Genomic DNA, 15,192 nt, shown 5'->3' with positions numbered 1-15,192 from the left:
CACTGTACCAGGGGATGGTCTGGTTAATATAGCACTGTGTCATGCCAGGGGATGGTCTGGTTAATATAGCACTGTACCAGGGGATGGTCTGTTAATATAACACTGTGTCATGCCAGGGATGGTCTGGTTAATATAACACTGTACCAGGGGATGGTCTGGTTAATATAACACTGTGTCATACCAGGAGATGGTCTGGTTAATATAGCTCTGTACCAGGGGATGGTCTGGTTAATATAGCTCTGTACCAGGGGATGGTCTGGTTAATATAACACTGTACCAGGGGATGGTCTGGTTAATATAACACTGTACCAGGGGATGGTCTGGTTAATATAACACTGTGTCATACCAGGGGATGGTCTGGTTAATATAGTACTGTACCAGGGATGGTCTGGTTAATATAACACTGTACCAGGGATGGTCTGGTTAATATAACACTGTACCAGGGGATGGTCTGGTTAATATAACACTGTGTCATACCAGGGGATGGTCTGGTTAATATAGCACTGTACCAGGGGATGGTCTGGTTAATATAACACTGTGTCATGCCAGGGGATGGTCTGGTTAATATAGCACTGTGTCATGCCAGGGGATGGTCTGGTTAATATAACACTGTGTCATGCCAGGGGATGGTCTGGTTAATATAGCACTGTGTCATGCCAGGGGATGGTCTGGTTAATATAGCACTGTGTCATGCCAGGGGATGGTCTGGTTAATATAACACTGTGTCATGCCAGGGGATGGTCTGGTTAATATAGCACTGTGTCATGCCAGGGGATGGTCTGGTTAATATAACACTGTGTCATGCCAGGGGATGGTCTGGTTAATATAGCACTGTGTCATGCCAGGGGATGGTCTGGTTAATATAACACTGTACCAGGGGATGGTCTGGTTAATATAGCACTGTACCAGGGGATGGTCTGGTTAATATAGCACTGTGTCATGCCAGGGGATGGTCTGGTTAATATAACACTGTGTCATGCCAGGGGATGGTCTGGTTAATATAACACTGTACCAGGGGATGGTCTGGTTACTATAACACTGTGTCATGCCAGGGGATGGTCTGGTTAATATAGCACTGTGTCATGCCAGGGGATGGTCTGGTTAATATAACACTGTGTCATGCCAGGGGATGGTCTGGTTAATATAACACTGTGTCATGCCAGGGGATGGTCTGGTTAATATAGCACTGTGTCATGCCAGGGGATGGTCTGGTTAATATAACACTGTACCAGGGGATGGTCTGGTTAATATAGCACTGTACCAGGGGATGGTCTGGTTAATATAGCACTGTGTCATGCCAGGGGATGGTCTGGTTAATATAACACTGTACCAGGGGATGGTCTGGTTAATATAACACTGTACCAGGGGATGGTCTGGTTAATATAACACTGTGTCATGCCAGGGGATGGTCTGGTTAATATAACACTGTGTCATACCAGGGGATGGTCTGGTTAATATAACACTGTACCAGGGGATGGTCTGGTTAATATAACACTGTGTCATGCCAGGGGATGGTCTGGTTAATATAACACTGTACCAGGGGATGGTCTGGTTAATATAACACTGTGTCATGCCAGGGGATGGTCTGGTTAATATAACACTGTGTCATGCCAGGGGATGGTCTGGTTAATATAACACTGTACCAGGGGATGGTCTGGTTAATATAACACTGTACCAGGGGATGGTCTGGTTAATATAACACTGTACCAGGGGATGGTCTGGTTAATATAACACTGTGTCATGCCAGGGGATGGTCTGGTTAATATAACACTGTACCAGGGGATGGTCTGGTTAATATAACACTGTACCAGGGGATGGTCTGGTTAATATAACACTGTACCAGGGGATGGTCTGGTTAATATAGCACTGTGTCATGCCAGGGGATGGTCTGGTTAATATAACACTGTGTCATACCAGGGGATGGTCTGGTTAATATAACACTGTACCAGGGGATGGTCTGGTTAATATAACACTGTACCAGGGGATGGTCTGGTTAATATAGCACTGTACCAGGGGATGGTCTGGTTAATATAGCACTGTGTCATGCCAGGGGATGGTCTGGTTAATATAACACTGTGTCATGCCAGGGGATGGTCTGGTTAATATAACACTGTACCAGGGGATGGTCTGGTTAATATAACACTGTACCAGGGGATGGTCTGGTTAATATAACACTGTACCAGGGGATGGTCTGGTTAATATAACACTGTGTCATGCCAGGGGATGGTCTGGTTAATATAACACTGTACCAGGGGATGGTCTGGTTAATATAACACTGTACCAGGGGATGGTCTGGTTAATATAGCACTGTGTCATGCCAGGGGATGGTCTGGTTAATATAACACTGTACTAGGGGATGGTCTGGTTAATATAACACTGTACTAGGGGATGGTCTGGTTAATATAACACTGTACCATGCCAGGGGATGGTCTGGTTAATATAGCACTGTGTCATGCCAGGGGATGGTCTGGTTAATATAGCACTGTACCAGGGGATGGTCTGGTTAATATAGCACTGTACCAGGGGATGGTCTGGTTAATATAGCACTGTGTCATGCCAGGGGATGGTCTGGTTAATATTACACTGTGTCATGCCAGGGGATGGTCTGGTTAATATAGCACTGTACCAGGGGATGGTCTGGTTAATATAACACTGTGCCAGGGGATGGTCTGGTTAATATAACACTGTGCCAGGGGATGGTCTGGTTAATATAACACTGTACCAGGGGATGGTCTGGTTAATATAACACTGTGCCAGGGGATGGTCTGGTTAATATAACACTGTACCAGGGGATGGTCTGGTTAATATAGCACTGTGCCATGCCAGGGGATGGTCTGGTTAATATAGCACTGTACCAGGGGATGGTCTGGTTAATATAGCACTGTGCCAGGGGATGGTCTGGTTAATATAACACTGTACCAGGGGATGGTCTGGTTAATATAGCACTGTGCCATGCCAGGGGATGGTCTGGTTAATATAACACTGTACCAGGGGATGGTCTGGTTAATATAACACTGTACCAGGGGATGGTCTGGTTAATATAACACTGTACCAGGGAATGGTCTGGTTAATATAACACTGTACCAGGGGATGGTCTGGTTAATATAACACTGTGCCAGGGGATGGTCTGGTTAATATAGCACTGTACCAGGGGATGGTCTGGTTAATATAACACTGTACCAGGGGATGGTCTGGTTAATATAACACTGTACCAGGGGATGGTCTGGTTAATATAACACTGTACGAGGGGATGGTCTGGTTAATATAACACTGTACCAGTGGATGGTCTGGTTAATATAGCACTGTGCCATGCCAGGGGATGGTCTGGTTAATATAACACTGTACCAGGGGATGGTCTGGTTAATATAACACTGTGTCATGCCAGGGGATGGTCTGGTTAATATAACACTGTACCAGTGGATGGTCTGGTTAATATAGCACTGTGCCATGCCAGGGGATGGTCTGGTTAATATAACACTGTACCAGGGGATGGTCTGGTTAATATAACACTGTGTCATACCAGGGGATGGTCTGGTTAATATAACACTGTACCAGGGGATGGTCTGGTTAATATAACACTGTGTCATGCCAGGGGATGGTCTGGTTAATATAGCACTGTACCAGGGGATGGTCTGGTTAATATAGCACTGTACCAGGGGATGGTCTGGTTAATATAGCACTGTACCAGGGGATGGTCTGGTTAATATAGCACTGTACCAGGGGATGGTCTGGTTAATATAGCACTGTACCAGGGGATGGTCTGGTTAATATAACACTGTGCCATGCCAGGGGATGGTCTGGTTAATATAGCACTGTGCCATGCCAGGGGATGGTCTGGTTAATATAACACTGTGCCAGGGGATGGTCTGGTTAATATAACACTGTACCAGGGGATGGTCTGGTTAATATAACACTGTACCAGGGGATGGTCTGGTTAATATAACACTGTGCCAGGGGATGGTCTGGTTAATATAGCACTGTGCCAGGGGATGGTCTGGTTAATATAACACTGTGTCAGGGGATGGTCTGGTTAATATAACACTGTGCCAGGGGATGGTCTGGTTAATATAGCACTGTGTCATGCCAGGGGATGGTCTGGTTAATATAACACTGTGTCATGCCAGGGGATGGTCTGGTTAATATAACACTGTGTCATGCCAGGGGATGGTCTGATTAATATAGCACTGTGCCATGCCAGGGGATGGTCTGGTTAATAGGCTTGGTAGTCCATCTCCTTGTCCTAGCAGGCTTGGTAGTCCAACTCCTTGTCCTAGCAGGCTTGGTAGTCCAACTCCTTGTCCTAGCAGGCTTGGTAGTCCAACTCCTTGTCCTAGCAGGCTTACCAGTCCAACTCCTTGTCCTAGCAGGCTAGGTAGTCCATCTCCTTGTCCTAGCAGGCTTGGTAGTCCAACTCCTTGTCCGAGCAGGCTTGGTAGTCCAACTCCTTGTCCTAGCAGGCTTGGTAGTCCAACTCCTTGTCCTAGCAGGCTTGGTAGTCCAACTCCTTGTCCTAGCAGGCTTACTAGTCCAACTCAGCATTCAGTCCTCATAAAGTTAAATATATCATTGTAATGTATTGTTCTTCTTTTGAACATAAAATATGGCTTCAGACTAAACATTTCTCACTCAGTTCCAGGTTGGATGGTGTTTTCAGGTTGTTAGCCAGAGCATTTGCTGTATAGCTTGGGCCTCACAGGTAATTCCGTCCAATATCAGGGTGGGGGTTTTGAGTTTTTATCTGGAGCGAAGGTTATGCTGTGGAGGGTAGAATCCTGTACATGTCCCTGCCAAAAAATCCAAGTTTATCAAACTCCAAATCTATATTTTTCCTAGAACATGCGGAAAAATGCAGGAGCTCATCTGCTCATGACCTCTCTGACCTCTGTGTTCTATCTCTCTGGTGGTATCTCTCTCTCTCTCTCTCTCTCTCTCTCTCTCTCTCTATCTCTCTCTGTAACTCTCTCACTTCCTCCTCCTCCTCTCTTCAGAGCAGGTCAGAACCATAGACACCAGTGAGTAATGACTGCTTCCACTGGCTGACATTCATACTGTGTGTGTGTGTGTGTGTGTGTGTGTGTGTGTCTCTGTGTGTGTCTCTGTGTGTGTGTGTGTCTCTCTCTGTGTGTGTGTGTGTCTCTCTCTGTGTGTGTGTGTGTGTGTGTGTGTGTGTGTGTGTGTGTGTGTGTGTGTGTGTTCGTAGCTGTTTCAGCCCAGCTGCTGTAGTCGCAGGACAGCTGTTGCTGTCGCAGGCAAATGGCACCCTATTCCCTACATAGTGCACTACTTTTGACCAGAACCCACAGAGACAACAAAGGGAATAGGATTATATGCGTTAAAAACAACAGCTGCATGTCGGTGTTGTAATCCATTTACACAGAGCATTGGCCTCTTATTGACTATCTATATATCCTTTAAATGTTATTTCATGTGTTTTTATGAGTCATTACCATATATAATGTAATATATGCTCATATAGATGACAATGTGTTTATGAGTCATTACCATATATATAATGTAATATATGCTCATATAGATGACAATGTGTTTATGAGTCATTACCATATATAATGTAATATATGCTCATATAGATGACAATGTGTTTATGAGTCATTACCATATATAATGTAATAAATGCTCATATAGATGACAATGTGTTTATGAGTCATTACCATATCTAATGTAATATATGCTCACATAGATGACAATGTGTTTGAGTCATTACCATATCTAATGTAATATATGCTCATATAGATGACAATGCATTTCTGAGTCATTACCATATATAATGTAATATATGCTCATATAGATGACAATGTGTTTATGAGTCATTACCATATATAATGTAATAAATGCTCATATAGATGACAATGTGTTTATGAGTCATTACCATATATAATGTAATATATGCTCATATAGATGACAATGTGTTTATGAGTCATTACCATATATAATGTAATATATGCTCATATAGATGACAATGTGTTTATGAGTCATTACCATATCTAGCGTCCCACCTCGTCAACAGCCAGTGAAACCGCAGGGGTGCCAAATTCAAAACAACAGAAATCTCATAATTAAAATTCCTCAAACATACAAGTATTTTACACCATTTTAAAGATGAACTTGTTGTAAATCCAGCCACATGGTCCTATTTCAAAAAGGCTTTACAATGAAAGCAAACCAAACGATTATGTTAGGTCAGAGCCAAGTCGCAGAAAAACACAGCCATTTTCCAGCCAAAGAGAGGAGTCACAAAAAGCAGAAATAGAGATGAATGAATCACTAACCTTTGATGATCTTCATCAGATGACACTCATAGGACTTCATGTTACACAATACATGTATGTTTTGTTCGGTAAAGTTCATATTTATATCCAGAAATCTGAGTTTCCATTGGCGCGTTATGTTCAATAGTTCCAAAACATCCGGTGATTTTGCAGAGAGCCATATTAATTTACAGAAATACTCATAATAAACATTGATAAAGATACAAGTGTTATTCATGGGATTTGAGATCCACTTCTCTTTAATGCAACCGCTGTGTAAGAATTTTAAAAAACTTTATGGAAAAAGCAAACCATGCATTAATCTGAGTACAGCGCTCAGACAACAAATCAAGCCAAACAGATATCCGCCATGTTGGAGTCAACAGAAGTCGGAAATAGCATTATAAATATTAACTTACCTTTGGTGATCTTCATCAGAATGCACTCCCAGGAATCCCAGTTCCACAATAAATGTTTGTTTTGTTCGATACTGTTCATCATTTATGTCCAAATACCTCCTTTTTGTTCGCATGTTTAGTCCAGTAATCCAAATTCACTGTGTATTTGATAGGCCAAAGTTGAAAAACTACAAACCTCAGATTTCCCACTTCCTGGTTGGATTTCTTCTCAGGTTTTTGTCTGCCAAATGAGATCTGTTATACTCACAGACATCATTCAAACAGTTTTAGAAACTTCAGAGAGTTTTCCATCCAAATCTAATTATAATTATATGCATATTCTAGCTTTTATGGCTGAGTAGCAGGCAGTTCAATTTGGGCACGCTTTTCATCCAAAATTCCCAATGCTGCCCCCTACCCTAGAGAAGTTAACGAGAATTTAAGCTTTCTGCCAATATCAGATGTGTCTATGTCCTGGGAAATGTTTAAACCTCTGTGTTTGTGTGTGTGTGTGTGTGTGTGTGCGTGTGCGTGCGTGCGTGCGTGCCTGCCTGCCTGCCTGCCTGCCTGCGTGTTTCTCTGTATCTGCGTCTCCTCAGGTCTGCTAGGCATGGTGGCCCATATGATGTACACCCAGGTTTTCCAGATCACAGTTAGTCTGGGTCCTGAAGACTGGAGACCCCACTCCTGGGACTATGGATGGTCCTTCTGGTCAGTACTCATACTGTCTGTCTGTGTGTTTGGTATGAGTGATAACTGTCCCTCTGGTGAGTACTCATACTGTATGTCTGTCTGTCTGTCTGTCTGTGTGTTTGGTTTGAGTAATGACTGTTCCTCTGGTCAGTACTCATACTGTATGTCTGTCTGTGTGTTTGGTATGAGTAATGACTGTTCCTCTGGTGAGTACTCATACTGTATGTCTGTCTGTGTGTTTGGTATGAGTAATGACTGTTCCTCTAGTGAGTACTCATACTGTATGTCTGTGTGTTTGGTATGAGTGATGACTGTTCCTCTGGTCAGTACTCATACTGTCTGTCTGTGTGTTTGTTATGTGTGATGACTGTTCCTCTAGTGAGTACTCATACTGTCTGTCTGTCTGTCTGTCTGTCTGTCTGTGTGTTTGGTATGAGTAATGACTGTCCCTCTGGTGAGTACTCATACTGTCTGTCTGTGTGTTTGGTATGAGTGATAACTGTCCCTCTGGTGAGTACTCATACTGTATGTCTGTGTGTTTGGTATGAATAATGACTGTTCCTCTGGTCAGTACTCATACTGTCGGTCTGTGTGTCTGTGTGTTTGGTATGAGTGATGACTGTCCCTCTGGTGAGTACTCATACTGTCTGTCTGTGTGTTTGGTATGAGTGATGACTGTCCCTCTGGTGAGTACTCATACTGTCTGTCTGTGTGTTTGGTATGAGTGATAACTGTCCCTCTGGTCAGTACTCATACTGAAGCCATATCGTTGTCTGAATATGATTGGTTACTTACTGTACATTTCTCCAGTGAAACACTGGTGTCAGTGAAACAGTCGACAAGCAGCAGAAATGGTGTAGTATATAAACAAGTGATTCCAGAATGCACTGAACATTCTAGAAGTTCTATTCATTCCATGTCATTCTACACTGTCCATCTCGGAACACAAGCAACATCTCCATCTAGAAACCAGCTGTGTGACCGACCGTTGTGTCCATATCAACCCAGCCGTATTTACAAACACCAACACATATGGCTGTTTTCTCTAGGGGGCTTCGTCCCAAATGGCACCCTATTCCCTACATAGTACACTACTTTTGGCCAGAGCTCTATGGCACCTATTCTCACATAGTGCACTACTTTTGGCCAGACTCCTTCTGCGCATAGGGTGCCATTTGGTGTACCTTAGATTGTCATGACTTTCTATCTTCCCGTCTATGGCCGGAGCTAGAGAAGACAGCTGTTGTCTGGGACACGCACACAGATACACGCACACTCACAAACACACACTCAAGAGGAAGGAAGAGGTATTTCCATTGGCTGAATCAGTCTCTCTCTCTTCTCTCCCCCTCTCTACCTCTACCTCTCTCTCTACCTCTACCTCTCTCTCTCTCTCTTTCTCTTCCCTCTCCCTCCCTCTGTCTCTCTCTCTCTCTCTCTCTCGCTCTACCTCTCTACCTCTTTCTCTAACTCTCTCTCTACCTCTCTACCTCTCTCTCTCTCGCTCTTCTCCCTCTCCCTCCCTCTCTGTGTGTCTCTGCTCTCTCTCCCTCTCCCTCCCCCTCTGTGTGTCTCTCTCTCTCTCTCTCTCTCTCTTCTCTCCCTCCCTCTCCTCTCCCTCCCTCTCTCTCTCAGCCTGGCATGGGGCTCCCCTTCACCTGCTGCATGGCGCTTCAAATCACCACCCTCAACTCCTACACCAAGACGGTCATCGAGTTCGGCACAAACGCAAACTGTTCGAGCAGGGTCTCAGGGAGGAGCAGAACTACCTCGACCAGGAGGCCTTCCATTACTTCAGGGACCGCTCCCTCCAGTCTATATCCAGCTCCATGGAGGTCTACCCTGGGCACGGGGGAGGAAGGCTGCCTGGGGGCCTGGAGGCCTGGCGGGGTCCGGGGCTGGTTGGAGTACCAGGGAGAGGAAGATGAGGGGTCCTCAGTTCCATCGACCTGGGAGAGAACTCTGAGTCCCTGGGGGAGGAACAGTGCTGAGAGAGAGGGGAGTGGAGGGTTGCGAAATTCTAGTAACTTTCCAAAAATCCAAGGTTTTCCAGAAATCCTGGTTGTAAAATTCTGGGACTCTGTTGGGAATAAAAAAAGCATAAAATTGGGAATCCTACAACCAGGAGGAAAAACCTGTGGATTTACAACCCTAGTGTTGAAGTTGATGAAGACGATGCTGATCTCGGATCAGTTTTTGTATTTTGGGCACCAATGGTTCAGGTTAGGAGAGGTGTATATAGTGTCATGCTTTGACCTGAACAAGTAGTGCACTATACTGTATACAGGGCCTTGTCATGCTTTGGTCTGAACAAGTAGTGCACTATACTGTATACAGGGCCTTGTCATGCTTTGGTCTGAACAAGTAGTGCACTATACTGTATACAGGGCCTTGTCATACTTTGGTCTGAACAAGTAGTGCACTATACTGTATACAGGGCCTTGTCATGCTTTTGGTCTGAACAAGTAGTGCTATACTGTATATAGGGCCTTGTCATGCTTTGGTCTGAACAAGTAGTGCACTATACTGTATACAGGGCCTTGTCATGCTTTGGTCTGAACAAGTAGTGCACTATACTGTATACAGGGCCTTGTCATGCTTTGGTCTGAACAAGTAGTGCACTATACTGTATACAGGGCCTTGCAAAAGTATTCATCCCCCTTGGCGTTTTTCCTATTTTGTTGCATTACAACCTGTTATTTAAATTGATTTTTATTTGAGTTTCATGTAATGGACAAACACAAAATAGTCCTAATTGGTGATGTCACGTTCTGACCTTTATTTCCTTTGTTTTGTCTTTATTTAGTCTGGTCAGGGCGTGAGTTGGGGTGGGCAGTCTGTTTGTTTTGTCTTTATTTAGTATGGTCAGGGCGTGAGTTGGGGTGGGCAGTCTATGTGTGTTTTGTCTTTATTTAGTATGGTCAGGGCGTGAGTTGAGGTGGGCAGTCTGTTTGTTTTGTCTTTATTTAGTATGGTCAGGGCCTGAGTTGAGGTGGGCAGTCTGTGTCTTTATTTAGTATGGTCAGGGCGTGAGTTGGGGTGGGCAGTCTGTTTGTTTTGTCTTTATTTAGTATGGTCAGGGCGTGAGTTGGGGTGGGCAGTCTATGTGTCTTTTGTCTTTATTTAGTATGGTCAGGGCGTGAGTTGAGGTGGGCAGTCTGTGTCTTTATTTAGTATGGTCAGGGCCTGAGTTGAGGTGGGCAGTCTATGTCTTTATTTAGTATGGTCAGGGCCTGAGTTGAGGTGGGCAGTCTGTGTCTTTATTTAGTATGGTCAGGGCCTGAGTTGAGGTGGGCAGTCTGTGTCTTTATTTAGTATGGTCAGGGCGTGAGTTGGGGTGGGCAGTCTGTTTGTTTTGTCTTTATTTAGTATGGTCAGGGCGTGAGTTGGGGAGGGCAGTCTGTTTGTTTTGTCTTTATTTAGTATGGTCAGGGCGTGAGTTGGGGTGGGCAGTCTGTGTCTTTATTTAGTATGGTCAGGGCGTGAGTTGGGGTGGGCAGTCTGTTTGTTTTGTCTTTATTTAGTATGGTCAGGGCGTGAGTTGGGGTGGGCAGTCTGTTTGTTTTGTCTTTATTTAGTATGGTCAGGGCGTGAGTTGGGGTGGGCAGTCTATGTCTTTATTTAGTATGGTCAGGGCGTGAGTTGGGGTGGGCAGTCTGTGTGTTTTGTCTTTATTTAGTCTGGTCAGGGGCGTGAGTTGAGGTGGGCAGTCTGTGTGTCTTTATTTAGTATGGTCAGGGCGTGAGTTGGGGTGGGCAGTCTGTTTGTTTTGTCTTTATTTAGTATGGTCAGGGCGTGAGTTGGGGTGGGCAGTCTGTGTGTTTTGTCTTTATTTAGTATGGTCAGGGCGTGAGTTGGGGTGGGCAGTCTATGTATTTATTTAGTCTGGTCAGGGCGTGAGTTGGGGTGGGCAGTCTGTTTGTTTTGTCTTTATTTAGTATGGTCAGGGCGTGAGTTGGGGTGGGCAGTCTGTTTGTTTTGTCTTTATTTAGTATGGTCAGGGCGTGAGTTGGGGTGGGCAGTCTGTGTATTTTGTCTTTATTTAGTATGGTCAGGGCGTGAGTTGGGGTGGGCAGTCTATGTATTTATTTAGTCTGGTCAGGGCGTGAGTTGGGGTGGGCAGTCTGTTTGTTTGTCTTTATTTAGTATGGTCAGGGCGTGAGTTGGGGTGGGCAGTCTGTTTGTTTTGTCTTTATTTAGTATGGTCAGGGCGTGGAGAGTTGGGGTGGGCAGTCTGTTTGTTTTTCTATGTTGGTTTTGTGTTCAGCCTAGTATGGTTCTCAATCAGAGGCAGGTGTTGTTAGTTGTCTCTCATTGAGAATCATACTTCAGTAGCCTGGGTTTCACTGTTGAGTGGTGGGTCGTGGGTGTTTGTTTCCGTGTCAGTGTTTGTCGCCACACGGTACTGTTTCGGTTTCGGTTCATGTTCACGTTTATTGTTTTGTTTTTCATAGTGTTCAGTTCATATCTTATAATAAACGTTATGGACACTTACCACGCTGCGCATTGGTCCCTCCGATCCTTCCGCTCTCCTCCTCAGACGAGGAGACGGAATGTCGTTACAGGTGAAGTGAAATTTAAATAATTTCTTTTTTCCAAAACATTCTAAAAAATAAGAAACGGAAAAGTGGTGTGTGTATACAGTGGGGCAAAAAGTCAGAGACAAATTTGTGGAGATCAGGGTTGGGTTATAAAAAATATCTGAAACTTTGATCATCCCACAGAGCACTATTAAATCCATTATTAAAAATGGAAAGAATATGGCCCCACAACAAACCTGCTAAGATAGGCCACCCTCCAAAACTCATGAATCTGGCAAGGAGGGCATTAATCAGAGAGGAAACAAAGACACCAACGATAACCTGAAGTTGAGAAAAGCTCCACAGCGAGAGGAAATTGAGTATCTGTCCATAGGACCACTTTATGCAGTACACTCCACAAAGCTGGGCTTTATGGAAGAGTGGTCAGGAAAAAGCCATTGTAAATAAAAATAAGCAAACCGTTTTGTGTTGGCAAAAGTCATGTGGGGAGACTCCCCAAACATGTGGAAGAATGTACTCTGTTGATGAGACTAAAATGGAGCATTTTTGGCCATGCAAGAAAACACTATGTCTGGTGCAAACACAACACCTCTCATCACGAAGACCATCCCCACAGTAAAACATGGTGGTGGGCAGCATCATGCTGGGGATGTTTTCATTGGGCAGAACTTGGAAACTGGTCAAAATTTAGAGGATGGATGGTGCTAAATATAGGGACATTCTTGAGGGAAACCTGTTTCAGTCTTCCAGAGATTTGAGACCAGGACGGAGGTTCACCTTCCAGCAGGACTATGACCCTAATCATACTGCTAAAACAACACTTTGAGTGGTTTATGTGGAAACATGTAAATGTCTTGGAATGGCCTAGTCAAAGCCCAGACCTCAATCCAATTGAGAAATATGTGGTATTACTTAAAGATTGCTGTACACCAGCAGAACCCATCCCAACTTGAAGGAGCTGGAGCAGTTTTGCCTTGAAGAATGGGCACAAATCCCAGTGGCTAGATGTACCAAGCTTATAGAGACATACCCAAGAGACATGCAGCTCATAATTGCTGAGAAAGGTGGCTCACAAAGTATTGATTTTTGGGGGGTGAATATTTATGCAAGCCTGAGTTTTTCAGTTTTTTTGTCTTATTTCTTGTTTGTTTCACAACAGAAATAGTTTGCATCTTTAAAGTGGTAGGCATGTTGTATGGAAATCAAATGATACATCCCCAAAAGTCAATTTTATTTCCAGGTTGTAGGCAACAAAACAGGAAAAATGCCAAGGGGGTGAATACTTTTCAAGCCATTGTATATGTGGGAATAGGTGTAATGTAACAGACATTGATGAGGTAGGTAGAGTTATGTAGACAGGGTGATGAGGTAGATAGAGTATGTAGACAGAGTGATGAGGTAGAGTTATGTAGAGAGAGTGATGAGGTAGATCGTTATGTAGACAGTGATGAGTGATTTATGTGAACAAGGGTGCAGGTGATGGAGTTTGTAGACAGGGTGATGAGGTAGATAGAGTTATGTAGACAGGGTGATAGAGGTAGATGGAGTTATGTGAAGCAGGTGATGAGGTAGATAGAGTTATGTAGGAGGGTGATTAGGTAGGTAGAGTTATGTAGGCAGGGTGATGAGGTAGATAGAGTTATGTAGAGAGGGTGATTAGGTAGGTAGAGTTATGTAGACAGGGTGATGAGGTAGGTAGAGTTATGTAGGCAGGGTGATGAGGTAGATAGAGTTTGTAGAGAGGGTGATTAAATGGTAGAGTTATGTAGGCAGGGTGATAGAGGTAGATAGAGTTATGTAGAGGGTGGTGAGGTAGGTGATTATTACAGGTGATGAGGTAGATAGAGTTATGTAGACAGGGTGATGAGGTAGGTAGAGTTATGTAGGGGTGATGAGGTAGATAGATTTATGTAGACAGGGTGATGAGGTAGATAGAGTTATGTAGACAGGGTGATGAGGTAGATATATTTATGTAGACAGGGTGATGAGGTAGATAGAGTTAGAACAGGGTGATGAGGTAGATAGAGTTATGTGAACAGGGTGAGGGTGAAGATTATGTAGACAGGGTGATGAGGTAGGTAGAGTTATGTAGAGAGGGTGGTGAGGTGGTAGAGTTATGTAGAAGGGTGATGAGGTAGGTAGAGATAGGGTGATGAGGTAGGTAGAGTTATGGAGCAGGGTGATGAGGTAGTAGAGTTATGTAGATGAGGTGATGAGGTAGGCAGAGAGAGAAGGTGATGAGGGGAGTTATGTAGACAGGGTGATGAGGTAGATAGAGTTATGTAGAGAGGTGGTAGAGGTAGGGGATTATGTAGAGAGGGTGGTTAGTAGGTAGAGTTATGTAGACAGGGTGATGGGGTAAGATAGAGTTATGTAGATAGGGTGATGAGGTAGGTAGATTATGTAGACAGGGTGATGAGGTAGATAAGGTTATGTAGACAGGGTGATGAGGTAGATAGAGTTATGTAGATAGGGTGATGAGGTAGATAGAGTTGATGTAGATAGAGTTAATGTGACAGGGTGATGAGGTGGAGTAGAGTTATGTAGAGACAGGGGTGATGCAGACAGGGTGATGAGGTAGAGTTATGTAGGCAGGGTGATGGGTAGATGGTTATGTAGACAGGGTGATGAGAGTTAGAGTTCATGAGACAGGGTGATGAGGTAGATAGAGTTATGTAGACAGTGGGTGATGAGGTAGATAGAGTTATGTAACAGGTGATGAGGTGGTGGTGAAGTAGAGTTATGTAGAGAGGGTGGTGAGGTAGGTAGAGTTATGTAGACAGGGTGTGTAGATAGAGTTATGTAGATGGGGTGATGAGGTAGGTAGAGTTATGTAGACAGGGTGGTGAGGTAGGTAGAGTTATGTAGAGAAGGTGATGAGGTAGATAGAGTTATGTAGACAGGGTGATGAGGTAGATAGAGTTATGTAGAGAGGGTGGTGAGGTAGGAGGTAGAGTTATGTAGAGAGGGTGGTGAGGTAGGTAGAGTTATGTAGACAGGGTGATGAGGTAGATGAGTTATGTAGATAGGGTGATGAGGTAGGTAGAGTTATGTAGACAGGGTGATGAGGTAGATAGAGTTATGTAGATAGGGTGATGAGGTAGATAGAGAGGGTGATGAGGTAGATAGAGTTATGTAGACAGGGTGATGAGGTAGGTAGAGTTATGTAGAGACAGGGTGGTGAGGTAGGTAGAGTTATGTAGAGAGGGTGATGTGAGGTAGGTAGAGAGGGTGATGAGGTAGATAGAGTTATGTAGAGAGGGTGATGAGGTAGATAGAGTTATGTAGAGGTTA

The 15,192-nt window shown here is 44.1% G+C and overlaps 1 pseudogene; it reads left to right on the top strand.

The window, feature by feature from the left end:
* Positions 1-9,348, top strand: part of LOC115127390 (germ cell-specific gene 1-like protein) — a 72,038-nt pseudogene extending 62,690 nt beyond the window's left edge.
* Positions 9,349-15,192: the final 5,844 nt, after the last annotated feature.

Source organism: Oncorhynchus nerka, linkage group LG26 (assembly GCF_034236695.1).
Source record: "Oncorhynchus nerka isolate Pitt River linkage group LG26, Oner_Uvic_2.0, whole genome shotgun sequence".
Classification (NCBI taxonomy): Eukaryota; Metazoa; Chordata; class Actinopteri; order Salmoniformes; family Salmonidae; genus Oncorhynchus; species Oncorhynchus nerka.
Note: the sequence above shows the minus strand (reverse complement) of the source record. Positions and strands in the feature narration are given on the sequence as shown.